The sequence below is a fragment of the Dendrobates tinctorius genome, unplaced genomic scaffold, assembly GCF_039654945.1.
Source record: "Dendrobates tinctorius isolate UK_male_01 unplaced genomic scaffold, ASM3965494v1 ptg000177l, whole genome shotgun sequence".
In the NCBI taxonomy this organism is placed as follows: Eukaryota; Metazoa; Chordata; class Amphibia; order Anura; family Dendrobatidae; genus Dendrobates; species Dendrobates tinctorius.
In genome coordinates this window covers 1,750,062-1,769,094 of record NW_027361844.1, presented here as the reverse complement: position 1 = coordinate 1,769,094, position 19,033 = coordinate 1,750,062, and the positions used below count along the sequence as shown (strand labels likewise).

Genomic DNA, 19,033 nt, shown 5'->3' with positions numbered 1-19,033 from the left:
TTGATGTACGGGGAGAGTACTTGTATGCCTTTTGAATTGTGGGGAGGAGGAGGCCACAATACCTCGGTATGCCATAGTTGCTAAACTGCTCACTGTCAGTAATAATGCAATGCAGGCAGGAGAGCCCTTGGTCTCATCCAACCAGGTGGAGGACAATGGCTCTGTAAAGCAGCTGGAGGAGTGGTGCCAGCAACTGCAGGTGGGGACTGACTCTAAACCTTCATACGAAAAGAATGGGGTTTACAGAGTGACTCAGGAATATGAGCGGGTATTTAGTAAACACCCTCTAGATTTTGGGAAGGCAAAAGGGGTTCAAAATCATATCCCCACTGGAGATCATCCACCCATTAAAGAAAGGTACCGGCCTATACCCCCAACACAATACCAATGTGCTAAAGGTATGTTGAGAGAGATGAAGGAAGCAGGGGTCATCAGAGAGAGTTGTAGTCCCTGGGCAGCTCCAATAGTTTTTGTAAAGAAAAAGGATGGTACCATGAAAATGTGTGTTGATTACAGGAAAATTAACAGCATTACACATAAGGATGCCTACCCATTACCCAGAATTGAGGAATCATTAGCTGCACTTAAGACTGCTAACTATTTTTTCACCTTAGATCTCACTAGTGGGTATTGGCAGGTTCCCGTGACAGAGGCAGACAAGGTTAAAACAGCATTTACCACCCCAATGGGTCTCTATGAGTTCAACTATATGCCATTCAGGCTCTGCACCACCCCAGGAACATTTCAATGGCTGATGGAGTGCTGCCTGGGACACAAGAACTTCAAGACGGTCCTGTTGTACCTTGATGATGTCATTGTTTTCTCCAAGACTTATGAAGACCATCTGAAGCACCTGGCTGAGGTGTTTGAAGCCTTGTCCAACTTTGGCCTAAAGGTGAAGCCTTCCAATTGCCACCTCATGAATCCCAAGGTTCAGTACCTTGGTCATGTAGCGAGTGCAGAAGGTGTGGCACCAGATCCTGACAAAGTCACAGTCATCCGGGACTGGCCGAAGCCCAGCAACCTCCATGAAGTACGTCAATTCCTCGGGTTGGTAGGCTACTACCGAAGGTTCATCAAAGGCTTCACTGAAATAGCCACTCCTATGCAAAATCTTCTGGTGGGGCAGTCCAAGAAAGCCAAACAGAAAAGCTCCACATTTGATTGGACTGAGGAGTTGGAGAGGTCCTTCACCCGACTGAAGATGGCTCTCACAGGAGATGAAGTTCTGGCCTACCCATATTATGACCAACCCTTTGTGTTGTATACTGATGCCAGCAACGTGGGACTTGGAGTAGTACTGTCACAGGTACAGAATGGCAAAGAAAGAGTGATCTCCTACTGAAAGGAACTTTGACAACTACAGTTCCTTCAAGCTGGAGTTCCTCGCCATAGTCTGGGCTGTGACTGAAAGATTCAAGCATTACCTAGCTTCAGCCAAGTTTACCATCTTCACGGACAACAACCTGTTGACTCACTTGGAAACTGCCAAGCTAGGTGCACTGGAGCAGCGATGGATGGCTCGGCTGTCTAACTATGAATTTACCATCAAGTACCGAGCAGGGCACAAGAATGCCAATGCTGATGCGCTGTCCAGGTTGTCTAATCTGCCAGGCGCAGGAGAAGACCCTGAGGCACTTGAAGAAATTGAGTTTCCTGCCTTCCACCGGCCAATTGCAGTCCAATGTGCCCAAGGAGTGAGAAACAGACGGTCTGGCTTGAAAGAGGCCACCCGAAATCCATTGCCTCATCATGACTGGGCAGAAACGCAGGATAGCGACCCCGCAGTCCGCCTGGTGAAGGAGCTACTTTCACAAGCTGACTCACGCCCAGAGTCGGATGCTCCTGAAGAAACCCAGCAGTTGTGGAAGGAGAGAGGCCGGCTGTTCATCTATGAAGGAAAGCTGTGCTGGAGGAGTATCAATGCCCACACTCATTAGTTGGTCTGGCAGGTGGTAGTCCCAAAGAGAGAGGCATCAATGGTCCTGGAAGCATACCACAATGGAGCTGGACACTTCAGATTGAAGAAGTTGGAAGCCTTGATCCTGGAAGACATTTTACTGGGCTGGTATGAGGAAAGCCATTGAAAATTGGTGCCGGGAGTCTGGACAATGCAACCTGCGCAGAAAGGACTGTAACAGCCAGCGAGCTCCTTTGCAGCCAATAATAACCAAACAACCACTTGAGTTGGTTGCACTGGACCATGTGAAGCTGGTCCCAAGCCGTTCAGGCTACATTTATACTCTTACCATCGTTGACCACTACTCAAGATTCTTGGTAGTGGTGCCTGTCAAGGATCAAACAGCCAGGACAGCAGCCAGAGCATTCCAACAGCACTTTTGTAGACGACACGGATACCCTGAGCGAGTGCTTACAGATCAAGGTCCAGCCTTTGAGGCGGAAGTGTTCCAGGAATTCTGTAACTTGTACGGTTGTAAGAAGATCAGGACAACACCGTACCATCCACAGACCAATGGCATGTGTGAAAAGATGAACCAGGTGGTGATCGACCTACTGAAGACCTTGCCCTTGGAAGAGAGGAATCTGTGGCCAGAAAAGTTGCCAGATCTGGTAGACCTCTACAATCACATTCCTGTGAATTCCACCAACTACACTCCAGACTACCTAATGAGAGCAAGGCCTGGTAAGCTGCCTATTGATTTGGATATGGGAGTCCTTACACCTGAGGTGATGTCACCAGATGCTGACTGGGACACAGAGAGGCAGCAACAGTACAGAAGAGTACAAGAGTGTGTGGAAAAGAGTCTAGCTCAGGCAAGACAAAAACAAGAGAGGAACTATAATCAGCGTGCACCTGCAGTTCCCTTGTCACCAAGAGAACAAGTCCTAAAGAGGAAAAGAAGGATGCATAAGTTGGATGACCAATGGAAAGCTGAACCCTACACCATTCTACCCTCAAACTTTGACAATACCAAAGTGTGCCTTATTAGTAAGGATGGAGGAGAAACCTCAGCAGCAATATCAAGGGATCATTTGAAATTATGCCCTAACCAGCTAAAGGAAAGAATGGAAGAACAAAATAACATCCAACCCATAGAAGAAGAAAAAGTCAGCACTACACTTGGACTAAAGTAAATGATGCCATAGTGGTGCCAGTATTGACATTTCCCCAACTGGTAGTACAAGAAGAAGTGACTCAAGAAAATCCTGAAAATCAGGAAAATCGGGCAGCAGATGCCACACCAGCAGTGAAGCAAGAGAACCCTCGCCCTGCCAGTGGCGAAGCTGTCATGCCCACAGTGAGTAGAAGTGGTCCTAGGAAATCTAGTATCCCTGTGCTACGCAGAACCACCAGTAGTGTATCCAGTACATCACACTACACCAGTAGTTAGCATCAGGCAACCAGTAAGATCCTCAACCACGCCAGTGTTACGTAGATCTACCTGTACTACTCAAGGTATACCACCCATTAGATTCCGCATATAAATAAGTTAAAGCAATGTAAGTGTTAACATGTATATGAGTAACTGTTCAAATTTTGTGCCTACAGATATTCTGTAAGAAATTTCCTTTTTGTGTTTTCCCATTTGTGTTATGGACATTTTGGCCACTGGACTAGGTGTGGTCACTACTTTTGTACATAGTTCACCATTTGCCCAGGAATGGACCATGGACGTTGATGCATGGACATATCATCACAGGACTATTTTTGGAGCCTTTGGCTTTTGTAATTTTTCATTTTTCTAAATCTTGTACAATTATATTTGTTATTTGTTTATATGTTTTTCATCAGCCCAGGAGTGCTGAATTGCACTAGGGGGGAATGTGGCGCCCCCAGGAGTATGGTCGCCACGCTGGCATTGCCTTCCTCCAGGGAGGGTGATGTCAGGCTTGGAAACAATGAAGGGTCTCTCTGACAGTTAATCTCTACATACAACACAGTTCCCACTCCAGGCAAGCAGAGGAAGCTCTGAATCAGAATTGGGGGAGGAGTGCTCTCTGAGGGCCAGGAAGGGAAATTAGGAGTTAGTGTGAGGAGGGTAACGAGTGTAGATGTGAGGAGAGAAGCTGGAGGTTGAGCTGAGGATAGAGAGCTCCCTCCCAGTAATAGCGCATGATCTGGAGTCTGGTCTCCACGGTTGTAAGGATACTGAAGGTCCTGCAACCAGAAGAATAGGAAGCTGTAAATGCTCTATTCCCAACTAAGACTCAGAGGCACAACAGCGAAGGGTGAGCCAAGAGAGATAGAAGGCTACAGCTGTCTGCCATGCGAGGTAGATCCAAAAGGGAAGAAGGAGGAACTTCAGTGTAACACTGTACTGCATGTACCTCAAGTAAGCGCTAGAGAGGAGACTATACAACCCATCTGACAGAGAGATTCCTAAGTTGCTTCCAGGCTAATCATCTCCTGTGCCATCTGTAATCTGGAGCCTGGACTGCACTTACAAGTAAAGGTAAAGAAACTACATTCCGCTGTGTCCTTGCCTTCTTCCTGCAACTTCTTCAGCACTGCTACATCTCTGTGCCAGACACTGCACCCTCTTCCCCAACACTTATCTACACTGCCCTGGGACCAACAGCCCTGCCTGTGGAGGGCTACAACACCTTTGCTGCACTACACCATCTGTCCCAGAGGATCTGTCTGCAGCGTCGGCTTAACACCTTGATTGCCAAACACCACAGGTGGCGTCACGAATCACTCATAAACTTTATTTCACCACTCAATCCCCTTTTTACATGGGCGCCCAGGGCCACGGACCAGGTCACCGCTGCTGTGACATTCCCCTCTGAAGGACCGGCCCGGTACCGAGTACCCCACAGCCCTGGGAGGGCGACCTATATGCTGTCAGTAATATGTCAGAAAAGAAGTGGGCTATAGAAATGGTTTATATTCTGTCAAATCCTTTTGCCTCTTCTGCCTTGACTAGAAATCCTGACTAGTATGGGATAAACTTGTTACTAGGGGCATGCTTAGTTTGCTTACAACAACTACATTAAAATTGCACGGTTGTTGCACAGGGTAAGCCCTGTAAATTGTCCGTCTCTCATGACTCAGACAGATTAGCTCAAAGCCAAATTGGCCCTTCTCGGCAGAAAGGATAAAAGGCTTTTTGGCAGTAGTCAGGCATTGTCATTCCAAATTTAGGCTTCAATACTAATTAGGATTGTCTAAAAATATAGAATCAGAAGACAGTATGAGTCTATGTTTTTTCTGACCATGGTTTCAGTTAATTTCGTATAAGTGACATTTACCTGAATTTCTTTTTCTCATTGTCTACAGGGACCATAAGGTGATCTGAAACACACCTCCTGTGTTATCATTGGCTCAAGCTATGGCGCACTACCTCACCTTGCAGCTCTAACGGCTCAGATTGGCTACTGTGTGTAATAAATCACACCCTGACCGGATAGTAGACATCACTCAAAAAACTGTGAGAAAAAGATTATTAGGAAACTGACCCACATATGCAAAGGCAAATGACGCCTGGTAATGTGAAAACTGGGAAGTCAGCTTATATTATTGGCTGCTCCAATTTCTCCTCAAGTCCATTTTCAGGTCAATAAGAAGCGTATTCCCCATAGTGGTTATCTGCTGTAAGAATGACAGACCTAGAACACACTGTGATAAACTGTACAGGCTCTAATAACTTTAGAATCTAATAACTACATTTATGTTTAATTTACTTTAGATTTCACATAAGCAGGGCTGATCCTACAAAAACCTTCCGGCTGCTTGAGACGAAAATTGAAATGGTGCCCCTCCGCACAGGGCAGAATGAGCCTGCAGTGAATAAACACAATTCTGCCATTGTATTTCGGATTTTGGATTTAGGGTATTCATTGTATGATGAAAATGATCTGGAAACATTATTCTTCAGGTCAGTATGATTATGGGCATACCAAAGTTGCATAATTTTTTTAAAAAATATTTCTCTTATATCTCTATTATATCTCTTTAACCTATCATTGACTTCTGGTACCTTTCCTTCTGCTTACAAACCTGCCAAAATCACACCTATCCTAAATAAACCATTCCTTGACCCGAGCTCTGTGTCCAGCTATCATCCCATATCTTTACTCCCATTCGCTTCCAAACTCCTTGAACAGCATGTTCATGTTGAACTTTCCTCCCATCTCTTATCTAACTCGCTCTTCAACAACTTACAATTCGGCTTCCATCACCACTACTGAACCGAATCTGCCCTAACCAAAATTACTATTGACTTACAAAAATATTTAGAATTGAGAGTCCTCAGTGGATGATACCTTTTAATGGCTAACTGAAAAGATGGTAACACATTGCAAGCTTTTGAGACTACTCAGGTCTCTTCATCAGGCTGGACTAATACAAAATCTGAAGAATCACATATTTATGCACAACACAGCACAGAAAAAATGCAATGGATAAGACAAGTGAAGTGAAGCAGAATTATCATTATGGGAGAGGGATAGACATAAATATTGGAACAGTTCATAGATAAGGAGTCTGGATGTTGTATTGTCCTCTGGTTGCGGTCTGGTTCTGTGTTGTGATGCCCCACAAGTTCTTATGAGCAAATTCCTTAATTGATGTAAAAAGACATAAATCCATGCAACACATTCATTCCTGCATTGAGAGTGTCAAAAGTCGTCATTAATTTGTACTCACAGACTCTTCTGTCTCTCTGAGATGTGAAGTTACCTTTCAATACCAGTAATTTCATGTCTATGGTGTTGTGATCAGGCATACAAAAATGTTTTCCCACAGGTAGATCCATTCTTTTTTCTCTTATTGTGTGGCGATGAAAATTCATCCTTGTTTTAAGCTTTTGCCCTGTCTCCCCCACATATAGACCCCCAGTTGGACATTTAGTACAAATAATTAAGTACACCACATTAGATGTGATGCAGCTGAAAGTACCTGGGATCTTGTAGTCCTGATGAGAGTTGGGGATCTTTATCTTGTCTGTGGTCATTATAAATGGACAGGTTTTACATTTTTTCTGGTTGCAAGGAAAGGTTCCTGCAGCTGTTGGAGAGGACAGGGAGCTTTTGACAATGATGCTTCTTAGATTTGGGGGCTGCCTAAAACAGTAGTGGGGGGTCTGGAAATATGGATTGTAATCTGGCATCTTTTGTAGTAAAGGTTGTAATTTCCATGCAGCTCCCCTTAGCACTTCCTGATTTGGGTTGTAGGTGACCACTAGAGGCACCCGGTTATTCTCTTCTTTAGTTTTGTAATGTAGCAGGTGATTCCTTGACATTCTGGTGGCTCTTGTAATTTGGTTTTGAATTGTTCTTGGATGGTAGCCCTGATTCAAAAAGGTCTTTTTGAGGCGACCAAGGTGTTCATCTCTATCCATTGGGTTGGAACATATACAGTTGTATCTGATGGCTTGGCTGTAGATAATAGAGTTCTTTATGTGTTTTGGATGGAAACTGTCCCATTTAAGATATGTTGGACGGGCGATTGGCTTCTGATACAGGGATGTCGTACTATCCACTTACTATCAAAGCTAACAGACAATTCTCTGTCCTCCTCCTTCTAGATCTGTTCTCTGCCTTTGACACAGTCGACCTCTCTCTCCTACTACAGGTCTTCTTATCCCTTGGCGTCAAAGACCTTGCCGTCTGTTGGATTTCCTCATGTCTTTGTAGCCACACATTTAGCATCTCCCACTCCCATTCTACCTCCTTATCCTGTCTTCTCTCTGTTGGGGTCTGTCAAGGCTCTGTCCTAGGACCCCTACTCTTCTCCAACTATACCTTTGGCCTGGGACAACTCATAAATTCGCATGGCTTCCAGTAGCACCTATATACCTCTCTGCTGTCTAGAATCCCAGACTGTCAATCAGCCATGTCCTCATTTTCATCACGTTTCCTAGAGCTCAATGCAGACAAAATTGAAATCATAATTTTTCCTCCATCTCACCTAATTCCCCTACCCAATCTGTCTAGCACAATAAATTATATCACGCTTTGCCCTGTATCGGAAGTCCGCTGACTGGGAGTAACTCTCGACCCTGTCCTGTTTCCTGTTTTTTAAATCACACATCCAAGCTCTTACCACCTCCTGCCGCATCTGTGGCACCCCCAGGAGTATGGTCGCCACAGTGGCATTACCTTCCTCCTAGGGAGTGTGATGTCATGCTTGGAAGCAATAAAGGGTCTCTCTGTCAGGTAAATTCAACACACAGCACGGTTCCCACTCCAGGCCAGCAGAAGGAGCTCTGAACCAATAACTGGGGGAGGAGCTGCTCTCTGGGGGCCATGAAGGGGAAGTGAGGGGGGCGAAGTGTGTGGATGAGAGGAGAAGAGCTGGAGGATTGAGCAGAGTTCAGGCTCACTTCTAGCGTAGCGCATGGTCCTGAGTCCGGTCTCCGAGGTTGTATGGATACTGATGTTCCTGCAGCAGAAACCGGAGGAATAGGAAGCTGTAAATGCTCTGTTCCCACATAAGACTCGGAGGCACAACAGCAACGTGTAAGCCAGAAGAAGGAGGCTACAGCTGTCTGCCATACGAGGGGGTTCTAAAAGAGAGCAAGCAAGAGGAACTTCAGTGTAACTCAGTACTTCATGTACCTCAGATAAGCGCTAGAAAGGAGACTACACAACCCATCTGCATAGAGAGATTCCTGAGTTGCTTCCAGGCTGGCCAACTCCTGTTCCATCTGCAATCTGGATCCTGGACTGCACTTGCAAAGTAAAGGTAAAGGAAATTGCACCCTGTTGTGTCATTGCCTTCTTCCTGCAACCCCTTCATCACTGCTACATCTCTGTGCCTAACACTGCACCCTCTTCCTCAACACCTATATTTACTGTCCTGGGACTACAGCTCTACGTGTGGGGAGCTATTACATCTTGCTGCCTTATACCATCTGTCCCAGAGGATCTGCCTGCAGCGTCGGCTTTACCCCTTCATTGCCGAGCACCACAGGTGGCGTCACGTATCATCCACTTATAAACTTTAATCAGCCACGCTTAACCCCTTTTACATGGACGCCCAGGGCCACGGACCGGGTCACCGCTACTGTGACACTTCCCTCTGAGATACCGGCCCGGTACCGAGTACCCCACTGCCCTGGCAGGTGATCCACATCCAACTCAAAATTATTTCCAGAATTCATCATTGTAACCCCTTATCATGTACAGCATCATGGAATTAATGGTGCTCTAAAAATAAATAATAATAATATTTTACTAGTGAAAAAAATCAGAAGTTGATAAGAAAAAATAATCTGTTTTTTTATCACCATTTTCTGAGATCTTTTTATTTTTGCATTCATAGAGGTGTGAGAAGGCTTGTTTTTTGTGAGGTGAGCTGATGCTTTTGTTGATACCAATTTGGGATACAGATGACATTTTGGTCATTTTTAATTGCATTTGTTTAGGGAGGTGAGGAAACACAAAAAACACAATTCTTGTATCTTTTCTCTTTATGGCAATAACTGTACAGCCATTTTGACAATTTTGACAGACTGTACTTTTACGGACGCAGCAATACCAATTAAAAAAAAAGTAATCGGAAAAACGCCTGTGATTCATTTTTTAATTTCTTATTTATTTTATATTTTCATTTTTTGAGTCACTTTAGATCCTGTGATCATCTGATCTATAGTGCTATATGGGGAAACGCCACAGTTTTGCAGTATATAGGACACATCATGATCTCCTCTAATCTCAGCCTGCTGGTGAGCCAAAATAGCACCAATGAGAGACTTCAACAGACATCCAGCTTTCAAGCTTTCATAGTAATCCATCAGTACCCAGCACGCCAGCGACTGCAACATTTCAATTCAGCTGTCATAGATTGATAGCAGCATCTAGCTAGTTAAGAGCAACGTTCAAAGCTCAACTGTGATCACTGCTGTTTACGAGATATGCTAGCTGTGTAATATTATTATTATTATTTATTTATATAGCACCATTAATTCCATGGTGCTGTACATGAGAAGGGGTTACATCAAAATACAAAATTATCACTTACAGTAAACAAACTAACAATGACATACTGATACAGAGGGAAGAGGACCCTGCTCTTGCAGGCATACATTCTACAGGATTATGGGGAAGGAGACAGTAGTTCGGGGGGTTGCAGTAGCTCCGATGGTGTTGAGGTGGCCCGGTGGTCATTGCTACCCCCTGAGAGACACCTCAGACCGCCTCATGAAGCAAGATGCTAATCTCGCCTCTTAGCGGAAGTGGTACTGAACATAGGTTCTTTACAGTTAAAAGAGAGCTACACGCACAGCTGTGGACATGCAGACAGTGTGTGCATTAGCTGTAATATAACTAGAATACAAAATACTCCAGTGTATGCAAAGTACTCTGACTAAGAATTCATCTATGGCAGTTACTGTATGTAGATACCTTACTGTATCAGCAGAACATTGATAATCAGGTCACATGGGACCAATCATTGTGTAATCTGTCACAAATATATAGAGGTAGTTATCACCCCAGTATTAATTTACTGATATGTATCACACTTAACGCACCGTGTAATTGGGTTTCTTTTTGGCACAATAAAATTTAAGCTGATGACAAATCTAATGAATAAGTACTGTATGTAACTCACACTGTCTATAAGTCTACCTACAGTATGTGTGTCTATAGACTAGTACTCATCATTCCCCTTTATATAGACACTATATTAAATGCTATATAAAGATGTAATATAATTTGTTACAATACTGTAAGGCAAAAATTCAAGGGATCACTGAGCAGGTTCACCAAATCATGAGTATCTCTGCTCTTGACTAAGGCGGGCGATACTCATTGCATGTGTCGGTATGGAACACCAAGGGTGCACCAGGAACATTGATTCTGGGGGTAGAACTGTGGCCTTGCAGCACTGGAGTCCTGGGTTCAAATCCCACCAAATCCCACCAGGAGTTTGTGTGTTCTCCCCGTGTTTGTGTGGGTTTCCTCCCAAATTCCAAACACATACTGATAGGGAATTTAGACTGAGCCCCATCGGGGACAGTGATGATAATGTGTGTAAACTGTAAAGCGCTGCGGAATATGTTAGCGCTAAATAAAGATTATTTATTTAACTGTTCTGCAAGCAAAACATAATGTGATCCTAGGATACAAACTTACTTAAGTTTCTATATAATAATAAACTCATTTGCTTAATAAATGATTAGATGTTTCCTTTGTAAATACTGAATCAAGTGTATTGGTTCTGCTAGTGTAGGTGTGTCAGTCACCCAATCCTTCACGGGGGTCCATCGGGTAATTCTCCTATTCTCCTGTGGGCCAGTCCAAGCCTGTACGTTACACAGATGATAGACAAACAATGTAATGTGTATGACCAGCCCAGAACACGGTTGAGAATAGTCTTTTTTTGAGCTATCTCTAAACATTAGGAAAGAAATCTCCAGTGCTGGATGAATATTTTAAAAAATACACATTTATTTGCAAAATATTCTATGTATTTTTTTTTTTAGGTATAGTTTTTAATGAATTTTTCAGGAGCATTCCCTTTCTCTATAAAGGGTTAAATGTTAAGTTCTTTCCTGATCTCACTAATTGATGTGATTTGCACCTGTGTTCTCGTGTTATATGTAGCTTGTAGTTTTGGTCTCTGAATAACCATGAATAATACCGCTTAGGTCGAAACGCGTTGGTTAATACCACCTGAGACCCCACTTGTTATTATGTCCATCTATTTTGTACAAACTTTGAGCTATTTTTTATTTGAAAAATTTTTTTTGCAAATAAATGTGTATTTTTTAAAATATTCATCCAGCGCTGGAGATTTCTTTCCTCATGTTTTTGACCTTGACAACATCGTGAACCAGGCGGCTCCGTGCACATGGAAAGTATGAACAGACACTGAAGACTGGGTGAGCTGACCTTCTCTATCCCTTACTCCTATTATTTCCATCTCTAAACATCATATCCTTTTGTATTGACTACCGTAACTCCTATCAACGGCATTTCCTACAAGCAACACTTATGACCCATCTACACAGGATAGCTGATAAATGTGAGATCACTGTTGGAATGCCACCAATCATTAGTATTTGGGTCACAAACACTTCTGCTCTTTCTCACCAGCATTTCTGTGGGGAGGAGGTGTTTGTGAGGAGTACATTTTAGTTACTCAAGCAAGACAGCACTAGGCTTATTATAGAAACAATCTGAAAAAAAACAAGGCTGGTTAGAAGAATGAATCCTTGGAACAATTATTCATATTTCTGGAAAAACGTTCACAATCATATTGGAGGCGCTTCTTCCCATGACTCTATGACATAACCCATCTGCTCCTTCAGGTGCCATTGTTGTCTGACATATAATAAGCTAGATTGAAGCTATAGTACAAGTGTGAACAGATCAATACATGGAATATCACATGACATGCATTATACTTTCACAGCATAAGCACAATCTGGAAAATATTACAACCCACAGACAGCGCATTCTGAGATTAGAAGCATTGCTGCTCCGTGCTTCACGGAGATCTCGACAAAGCAATTAAAATCACATTCCTATTATGTAAACCTGTTTGGACAAGGATATATACATGCACAGCACAGCAGAACACACTCCCTCTCAATCATAATAACAATGGATCTATGTAGGTGTGGAAACAGAGGAACTGGATCTGTCATTGAAGGGGTTGTCCACCTTTGGGGACTTTTTTTTTACCTAACTGCACGTAATTTGAACTAAAAATAATTATTTTCAATTGAATTTCATTTCAGAAATTTGCTCCGTTAGCCTCAGTGTTGCATTGTCTATTGCTGGATATAGAACTGAGAATCTGTCAATGAGCCGATTGTGATGGTCTGGTGGATTTCGTAACTTTTTTATCCCCTTAAATTAGTCTAGATGCCAACAAATCTCAGGGACCTGTTGTAGGGTCCATAGAAGCCACCATTTAAGACTATTTGTGGTACTAGAACTTAGAAACGGGGAAGGTAATTATTTTACTGTACTTTCTGCAAAAGAACTTGCCACAGAGGTAGACCTTTTTATATTAGGACATCTACCAGGGGGTCAATATCAACCACTGATTGACCTCCAGATCGCTAGATCAGTGATTCATAAAATATGTGTATAATGTAGCATTTCCTTATTGACTAACCAAGCAGGATCAATTATCTGTCTCCATGGCATCTGTCCTCTACAGTAAATGATTGCTTGCAAACTCATGAGGTGATCTGACATTTTTCAATAGTCGCTTTTGCACTTGCTTTGTGTGCTTAGGACATCTGACAGATGCACTTAGGGTTTGTGCACACAACCAATTATTTCATACAAGTGCTATCCATGGTTTGGATCGCACTCATGCTTATGACATCTATGTGGCTGTGCACATGTCCGATTATTTTCCTCAGACGCCACAGTCAAATAAAAATTGGCAGTGCAAGTCTAAGGGTCCGAGAGAAACATTGTACCGTACTCGGATGACATCTGAATGCAGTCTAATTTTCTCGGCTTGACATAATGGAGAGGGTGCATAAACTTTTTTTTCTCTTCACTTCCAAGAAAAACTGATGCCGCTCTGATCAAAGTCTGATCAGAATAATCGGACCGCTTTTCTTGGATGGAGACAAGCCGGTCATGTTCGCCTGTCCTAGCTGAAAGTTTCCATAGACAGGAGCTGAAGAATATTCTGCTGGCAGTAAAAATCAGCGATCACATATGCTGGATAAAGCTTATTACCTGACAGGTCTACAACACAATAAATATTTTGACAAGTAAATATTGAAATAACTTGCCCTAATTGGTAGGTTTAGGACAATCCTGAAGGTTTAGTGTTGATGTCCAGCACATATTCCATCCATGCATAAGGCACATTGGTTCTTCAGAGCATGATATAGGTCCAGTACTTATAACCCTATTTAAACGACCCTATAAAGCCTTCATCTACACAGAGTAATGTAGGTCACCTACAGTTGGAGGCGGGTATCCTGTACCCACAGTATCCACTGTACCCACTGTATCCACAGTCACACAGGGACGAGATCTTACTGTTCATTAATTCCTACTTACTTGATCTTGCAGGTAGAGCACACAAGGTGAGGGAGCTTTCTAGAGTTCAGCCAGTGACATTAGCCCAGTTGCTTCCATCACGTTCTTTGGCGTCTGTCACACTTCTTTCCCTCTTGTTTAATAGGCGGCCTGCCTCCTGTGTAAGCTAGTCAGACTCACACTTCCACACCTGTGCAGGTAATGTGTTAGAGGCCCCTCCCTTTGTCATCACTCCACACGGCTCGTACACATCCTGGATGGGGTGTCATATCCCTAGGGCTGGGCATGCATCTCTTGACCTTGTCATTCAGCCCTCAAACCAGTTTTTCCAATAGGTAAAGCCACCTCTTCTGTATGGGAATAATGTGGGATGCGAGCTGTAGATGTGATGTAATGTGCAGTTCAAAGGCTTCCCTTATTTTTAACTATTTACTTTCCTACGGATTTTACTGCCTCAGAGAATTATAACTATTAATATTCAGATATCTGAATTCATTATGTGCACTTTCTAACATTGCGGAGAGGTAGTGTAAGGACAGCCATACATTACGTGGCTGTAGGCCCAACAAAGCTGAGGCCCATCGTTTGGCCGACAGCAATATCGGCAGACTCTTTCATACACAGGAGCTGTCATTCGACCCAGTGCATGTGTGCTCTTTGAGAAAGCCAATGCCAAACATTGGTAAAGTGATTGTCAGTCTGCGGGAGAGCAAAGTGGTCAACAGATCCTTAATGGGACATGCTTGATTAACAGCTCTCCCGACTATCAGTCCTCCTGGGCTCTCATACACATTAGATTGTCGGCCGAACCCGTAGATATTCTTAAGTCAGGGGCGTTCTGTCGCTGTTAGCACTGATGTTCCTGTGTACTTTAATATTGTTAGCTGGGCCAAGCCCTGACCAGATAACAAAGCTATTTTATTGCTGAACGCTAATAAATGTTACTGTATTACAGAAGTATTTCTAGGTTGTGGCACAAAACATTCAAAGCTCTGTTCACAGACACATTGTCAATCATGAACTGCAGTTTTATGCTTTTTTAGCTTCCCGTTATATTTTGGTTTGCTTCTGTTGGAGGTATATGTTGGAAATTTTGGCTCGGTTTGTATTAATAGTGCTCTCCATCAAACACTTAGTTGGTTGGATCCCCGAAGAACAGTATTCTGACAGTAACCCTTACAGAGCCATTGACTTCAACTAAACTGACTGAGACTTTGGACAGAATCTGGCCTCCATCCTGGCAGTACTAGTCTTTGTCAGGAATGCACAAAAACATGGCAGACTATGAGAGCGCTCCTGTGAAGACTATCCTCTGGCTGGGTTTCATAGGAGACAGTAAGTTTACTATATACTTCAATACTATATGAGCAAGTTTTCCCACTTGACAACACCTCAGCAGACACTGACATGGTGGGAGAAATCTAGCATCCCCGGGAACATAAGCTCCCAGCCATTGTCTGCCTCCCTGAAAGGAGCAGAGAGCACGTGACAGAAAATAATCCCCCCCTCCCGTGCCCATATACCCAGCACACATCCTCCATCCCTTAGGCACATCTTCCCTCTTAAAGGGATCATTGGTATGGAAGTCAGAGCAAATCCATCCAGCGCTTTGGTTCTGATCCCAGGCCTCTCTTAAAGGGATCATTGGTATGGAAGTTAGCGCAATTCCACTAAGCGCTCTGGTTCTGACCCCAGGCCTCTCGTAAAGGGATCCCCGTAATGGAAGTTAGGACCGTTCCACTCAGCTCTGTGGTTCTGACCCCAAGGTCTCTTAAAGGGATCATTGGTATGGAAGTTAGGGCAAATCCACACTGTGCTTTAGTACTGACCCCAGGCCTTTCTTAAAGTGATCTCCGTTATGGAAGTCAGGGCAAATCCATCCAGCACTTTGGTTCTGACCTCTATCCAGACCACTCTTAAAAGGATCCCCAGTATGGAAGTCAGGGCAATTGCCTTCAAATGCTCTGGTACTGACCCCAGGCTCTCTTAAAGGGATCTCCTGTATGGAAGTTAGAGCAAATCCCTCAGTGCTCTGATTCTGACCCTTGGCCTCTCTTAAAGGGATCATTGGTATGGAAGTCAGGGCAAATCCGCTCAGTGCTCTGGTTCTGATCCCAGGCTCTCTTAAAGGGATCCCTGGTATGGAAGTTAGGGTAAATCCACTCAGCGCTCTGATTCTTACCCCAGGCTTCTAATAAAGAGATCATTGGTATGGAAGTCAGGGCAAATCCGCTCAGTGCTCTGGTTCTGATCCCAGGCTCTCTTAAAGGGATCCCTGGTATGGAAGTTAGGGTAAAGCCACTCAGCGCTCTGATTCTTACCCCAGGCTTCTAATAAAGAGATCATTGGTATGGAAGTCAGGGCAAATCCACTCAGTGCTCTGGTTCTGACCCCAGGACTGATGGGATATTATGGGTAGTAGTCCGGTGGCTCTGGCTGACGTGATGATGTGGGATATTAGGGGTAGTAGTCCAAGTGACTTTGACAGGATAAATAATCTTTATTTTTATATAGCGCTCGCTAACATTTTCCACAAGGGCTTTACAGTTTGCACACATTATCATCACTGTCCCCAATGGGGCTCACAATCTAAATTCCATATCAGTATGTCTTTGGAATGTGGGAGGAAACCCACGCAAACATGGGGAGAACATACAAACTCCTGGAAAGATGTTGACTTTGGTGGGATTCAAACCCAGGATTCCAAGGCTGCAAGGCTGCAGTGCTATCCACTGAGCCACCGTGCTGCCCGGTGTGGGATAATGGATAATGTGGGATATTAGGGGTAGTAGTCCGGTGGCTCTGGCTGACGGGAAGATGTTGGATATTAGGGGTAGAAGTCTGGTAGCTCTGGCTGATGGGATGATGTGGGATATTATAGTGCATGTGGCTATGCGGAGTGGGGGGGCTCTACAATCAGCTTTATATATGTATATATATATTTATATATATATAATCATTATAATTTGTTATAACTAATCGTAGTTAGTTACTATTCCCGGGCAGTGCCGGGCTCTTCAGCTAGTTATGATTTAAAAATAGAGGACAGTAGTTTGACAATAAATGGCTTCACTCAATCACTAACCATGAGTGGAGAAAAAGTTCTGGTGTTATCATTTATATTCCCTGAAAAAAAGCCAAGAAAGCAAAACTTCTGCCGGGATATGTAAACTTTTGAGCACAACTGTTTGTGGCAATGCCAAGAAGAGGCTTATCCGAGGGATTGTCCCAACAGTCCCCCCAAAATTATGGTTTGGGGTGGCATATTGAATGTTCTTCCAAACATCTTAGAGAAGTAACTTCAGATCTTTTGTGGATGTACATTTTTTTTCACTGAAGATAGTGGCTGTATGTTTGGGGTCGATACTCTGCTACAGAATAAGATTCAAGCCAATCAAACAAGCCTCTGATGATGTTACATTATTTATAATTATATACCTGTAATTTCTCAGCATTGAGGCCACTAAGAAATGGGCCACATTAAGGACCGTAGACAAAATGATCAACCAACAAGACTTAGTGCAGAAACACATCACAAAATCACCTTAGATAAGGTATCAAGTGAGAACGAGCTATACCCATCTACTTGTAACACTTATACCGGCGCCCCTGCAGGGCTCCCCTACCCACCCCATGCAGAGACGCCTTTAAAAATGCAGCAAGTACTCGGGACTGATGAGTAGGGATGGATGAACCTGATCGGTAAAGTTCGGGGTCCGTACCGAACACCTAGTGTCCACACACAAACCCCGAACATGGAATTCTCCAGGAAGGCCGGAGCACACAATGTGAAAAAAAAACTTGCGGTCTCATCTATTTTTGATAACCAGCACAGGCAAAACTCAGCTGCTGGCTACAACAAGCTTTGTTTGGGCTTCCGAACCAGAACAGTAACACAGACTTCCTGGAGAAGAAAATGTTCGGGGTCCATGCACAAACACTAGTAGTTCGGTATGGACTCTGAACTTTACCAGCCGGCTCACACAGAGCAGAGTGTAAGAACATGGCTGCATGTGACTGGTGGTGACTTTGATAAGGTTACCGCCAGTCACAAGCAGAACTTCTCATGCTCTGCTCAGTTTGTTCCAGCTGACGTGAAAAGCAGTTGCATCACTGATGTGACCACTCTCCAAACCATCTGGATTGTCATGGGACATGGCCATGAATGGTTTATCGCCAGAAAGGTGAATATAACTTTGATTTTTTATTTTAATTTTTGGTGAATAAATGGGTAACAGAGGGTTGGGGCGTATTAATTTCAAATAAATAAGTGTGTTTATTTCAATTAAAGGACTTTACTCTGTTTCTGTCTTTATTACATTTGACTACGGGGTTAGTAATGGGGGAGTCTGATAGATGCCTCTCTATTACTAACCCCTGGGCTTGATGTCAGCTGACATCAACTCCAATACTATTACCCCACTTGCAACCACATTAGGTCAAGTGGGAAGAGCTGGGAAAAGCACCAGAACTGGCTCATCTAATAGATGTGCCTTTTCTACGGAAGCTGTGGGCTGCTATTTTTAGGCTGGGGAGGGCCAATGTCCATGGCTCCTTGCACGTCTGAGAATACTAGACCCCAGCTGTCTGCTTTAACTTGGCTGATTGACAAAATTGGGCAGGAACCCACGCCATTTTTTATTATAATTTATTTAAATAATTTAAAAAATATGGCATGGGCTTCTCTTTATTTTTAATAACCAGCCAACGTAAAGCTGACAGCTGAGGGCTGCAGCCTGCAGCTGTCAGTTTTGACTGCACTGGTTATCAAGAATAGAGGGATCCCCACACCATTTTTTAATTTTATTTATGTATTTATTTATTGCACAGGAGCCGGCTGGTGAATACTCTCATCAATGTTTGTATGCTCTCGCTGCTATCAGCGAGACGAGGTGTACGATGATAAGAGTAGTACTCTTGTCAGCCAACTCCTGTGACCAGCGGTAAGCTTTTACTGCTGGTCACATACTGTCATTTGTGTGACAGTGTAGGAACCACAGCACTCTGACCGACGGTAATGGTCGTGACCCCCTTTCTGTTTATGACTCAAATAGGGAAGTGCAAGGTTAAGTTCAAGAACACTGGACTGCTAGGGGGAGCCTGTACC

At 43.6% G+C, this 19,033-nt stretch overlaps 1 protein-coding gene across 1 annotated transcript in view; it reads right to left on the bottom strand.

The window, feature by feature from the left end:
• Positions 1 to 14,153, bottom strand: part of LOC141054219 (aldehyde oxidase-like) — a 250,414-nt gene extending 236,261 nt beyond the window's left edge. The window contains exon 1 of the mRNA XM_073551449.1: positions 13,948 to 14,153. The gene's annotated coding sequence lies outside the window, so the exon portion shown is untranslated. The remainder of the gene's footprint in view (positions 1 to 13,947) is intronic.
• Positions 14,154 to 19,033: the final 4,880 nt, after the last annotated feature.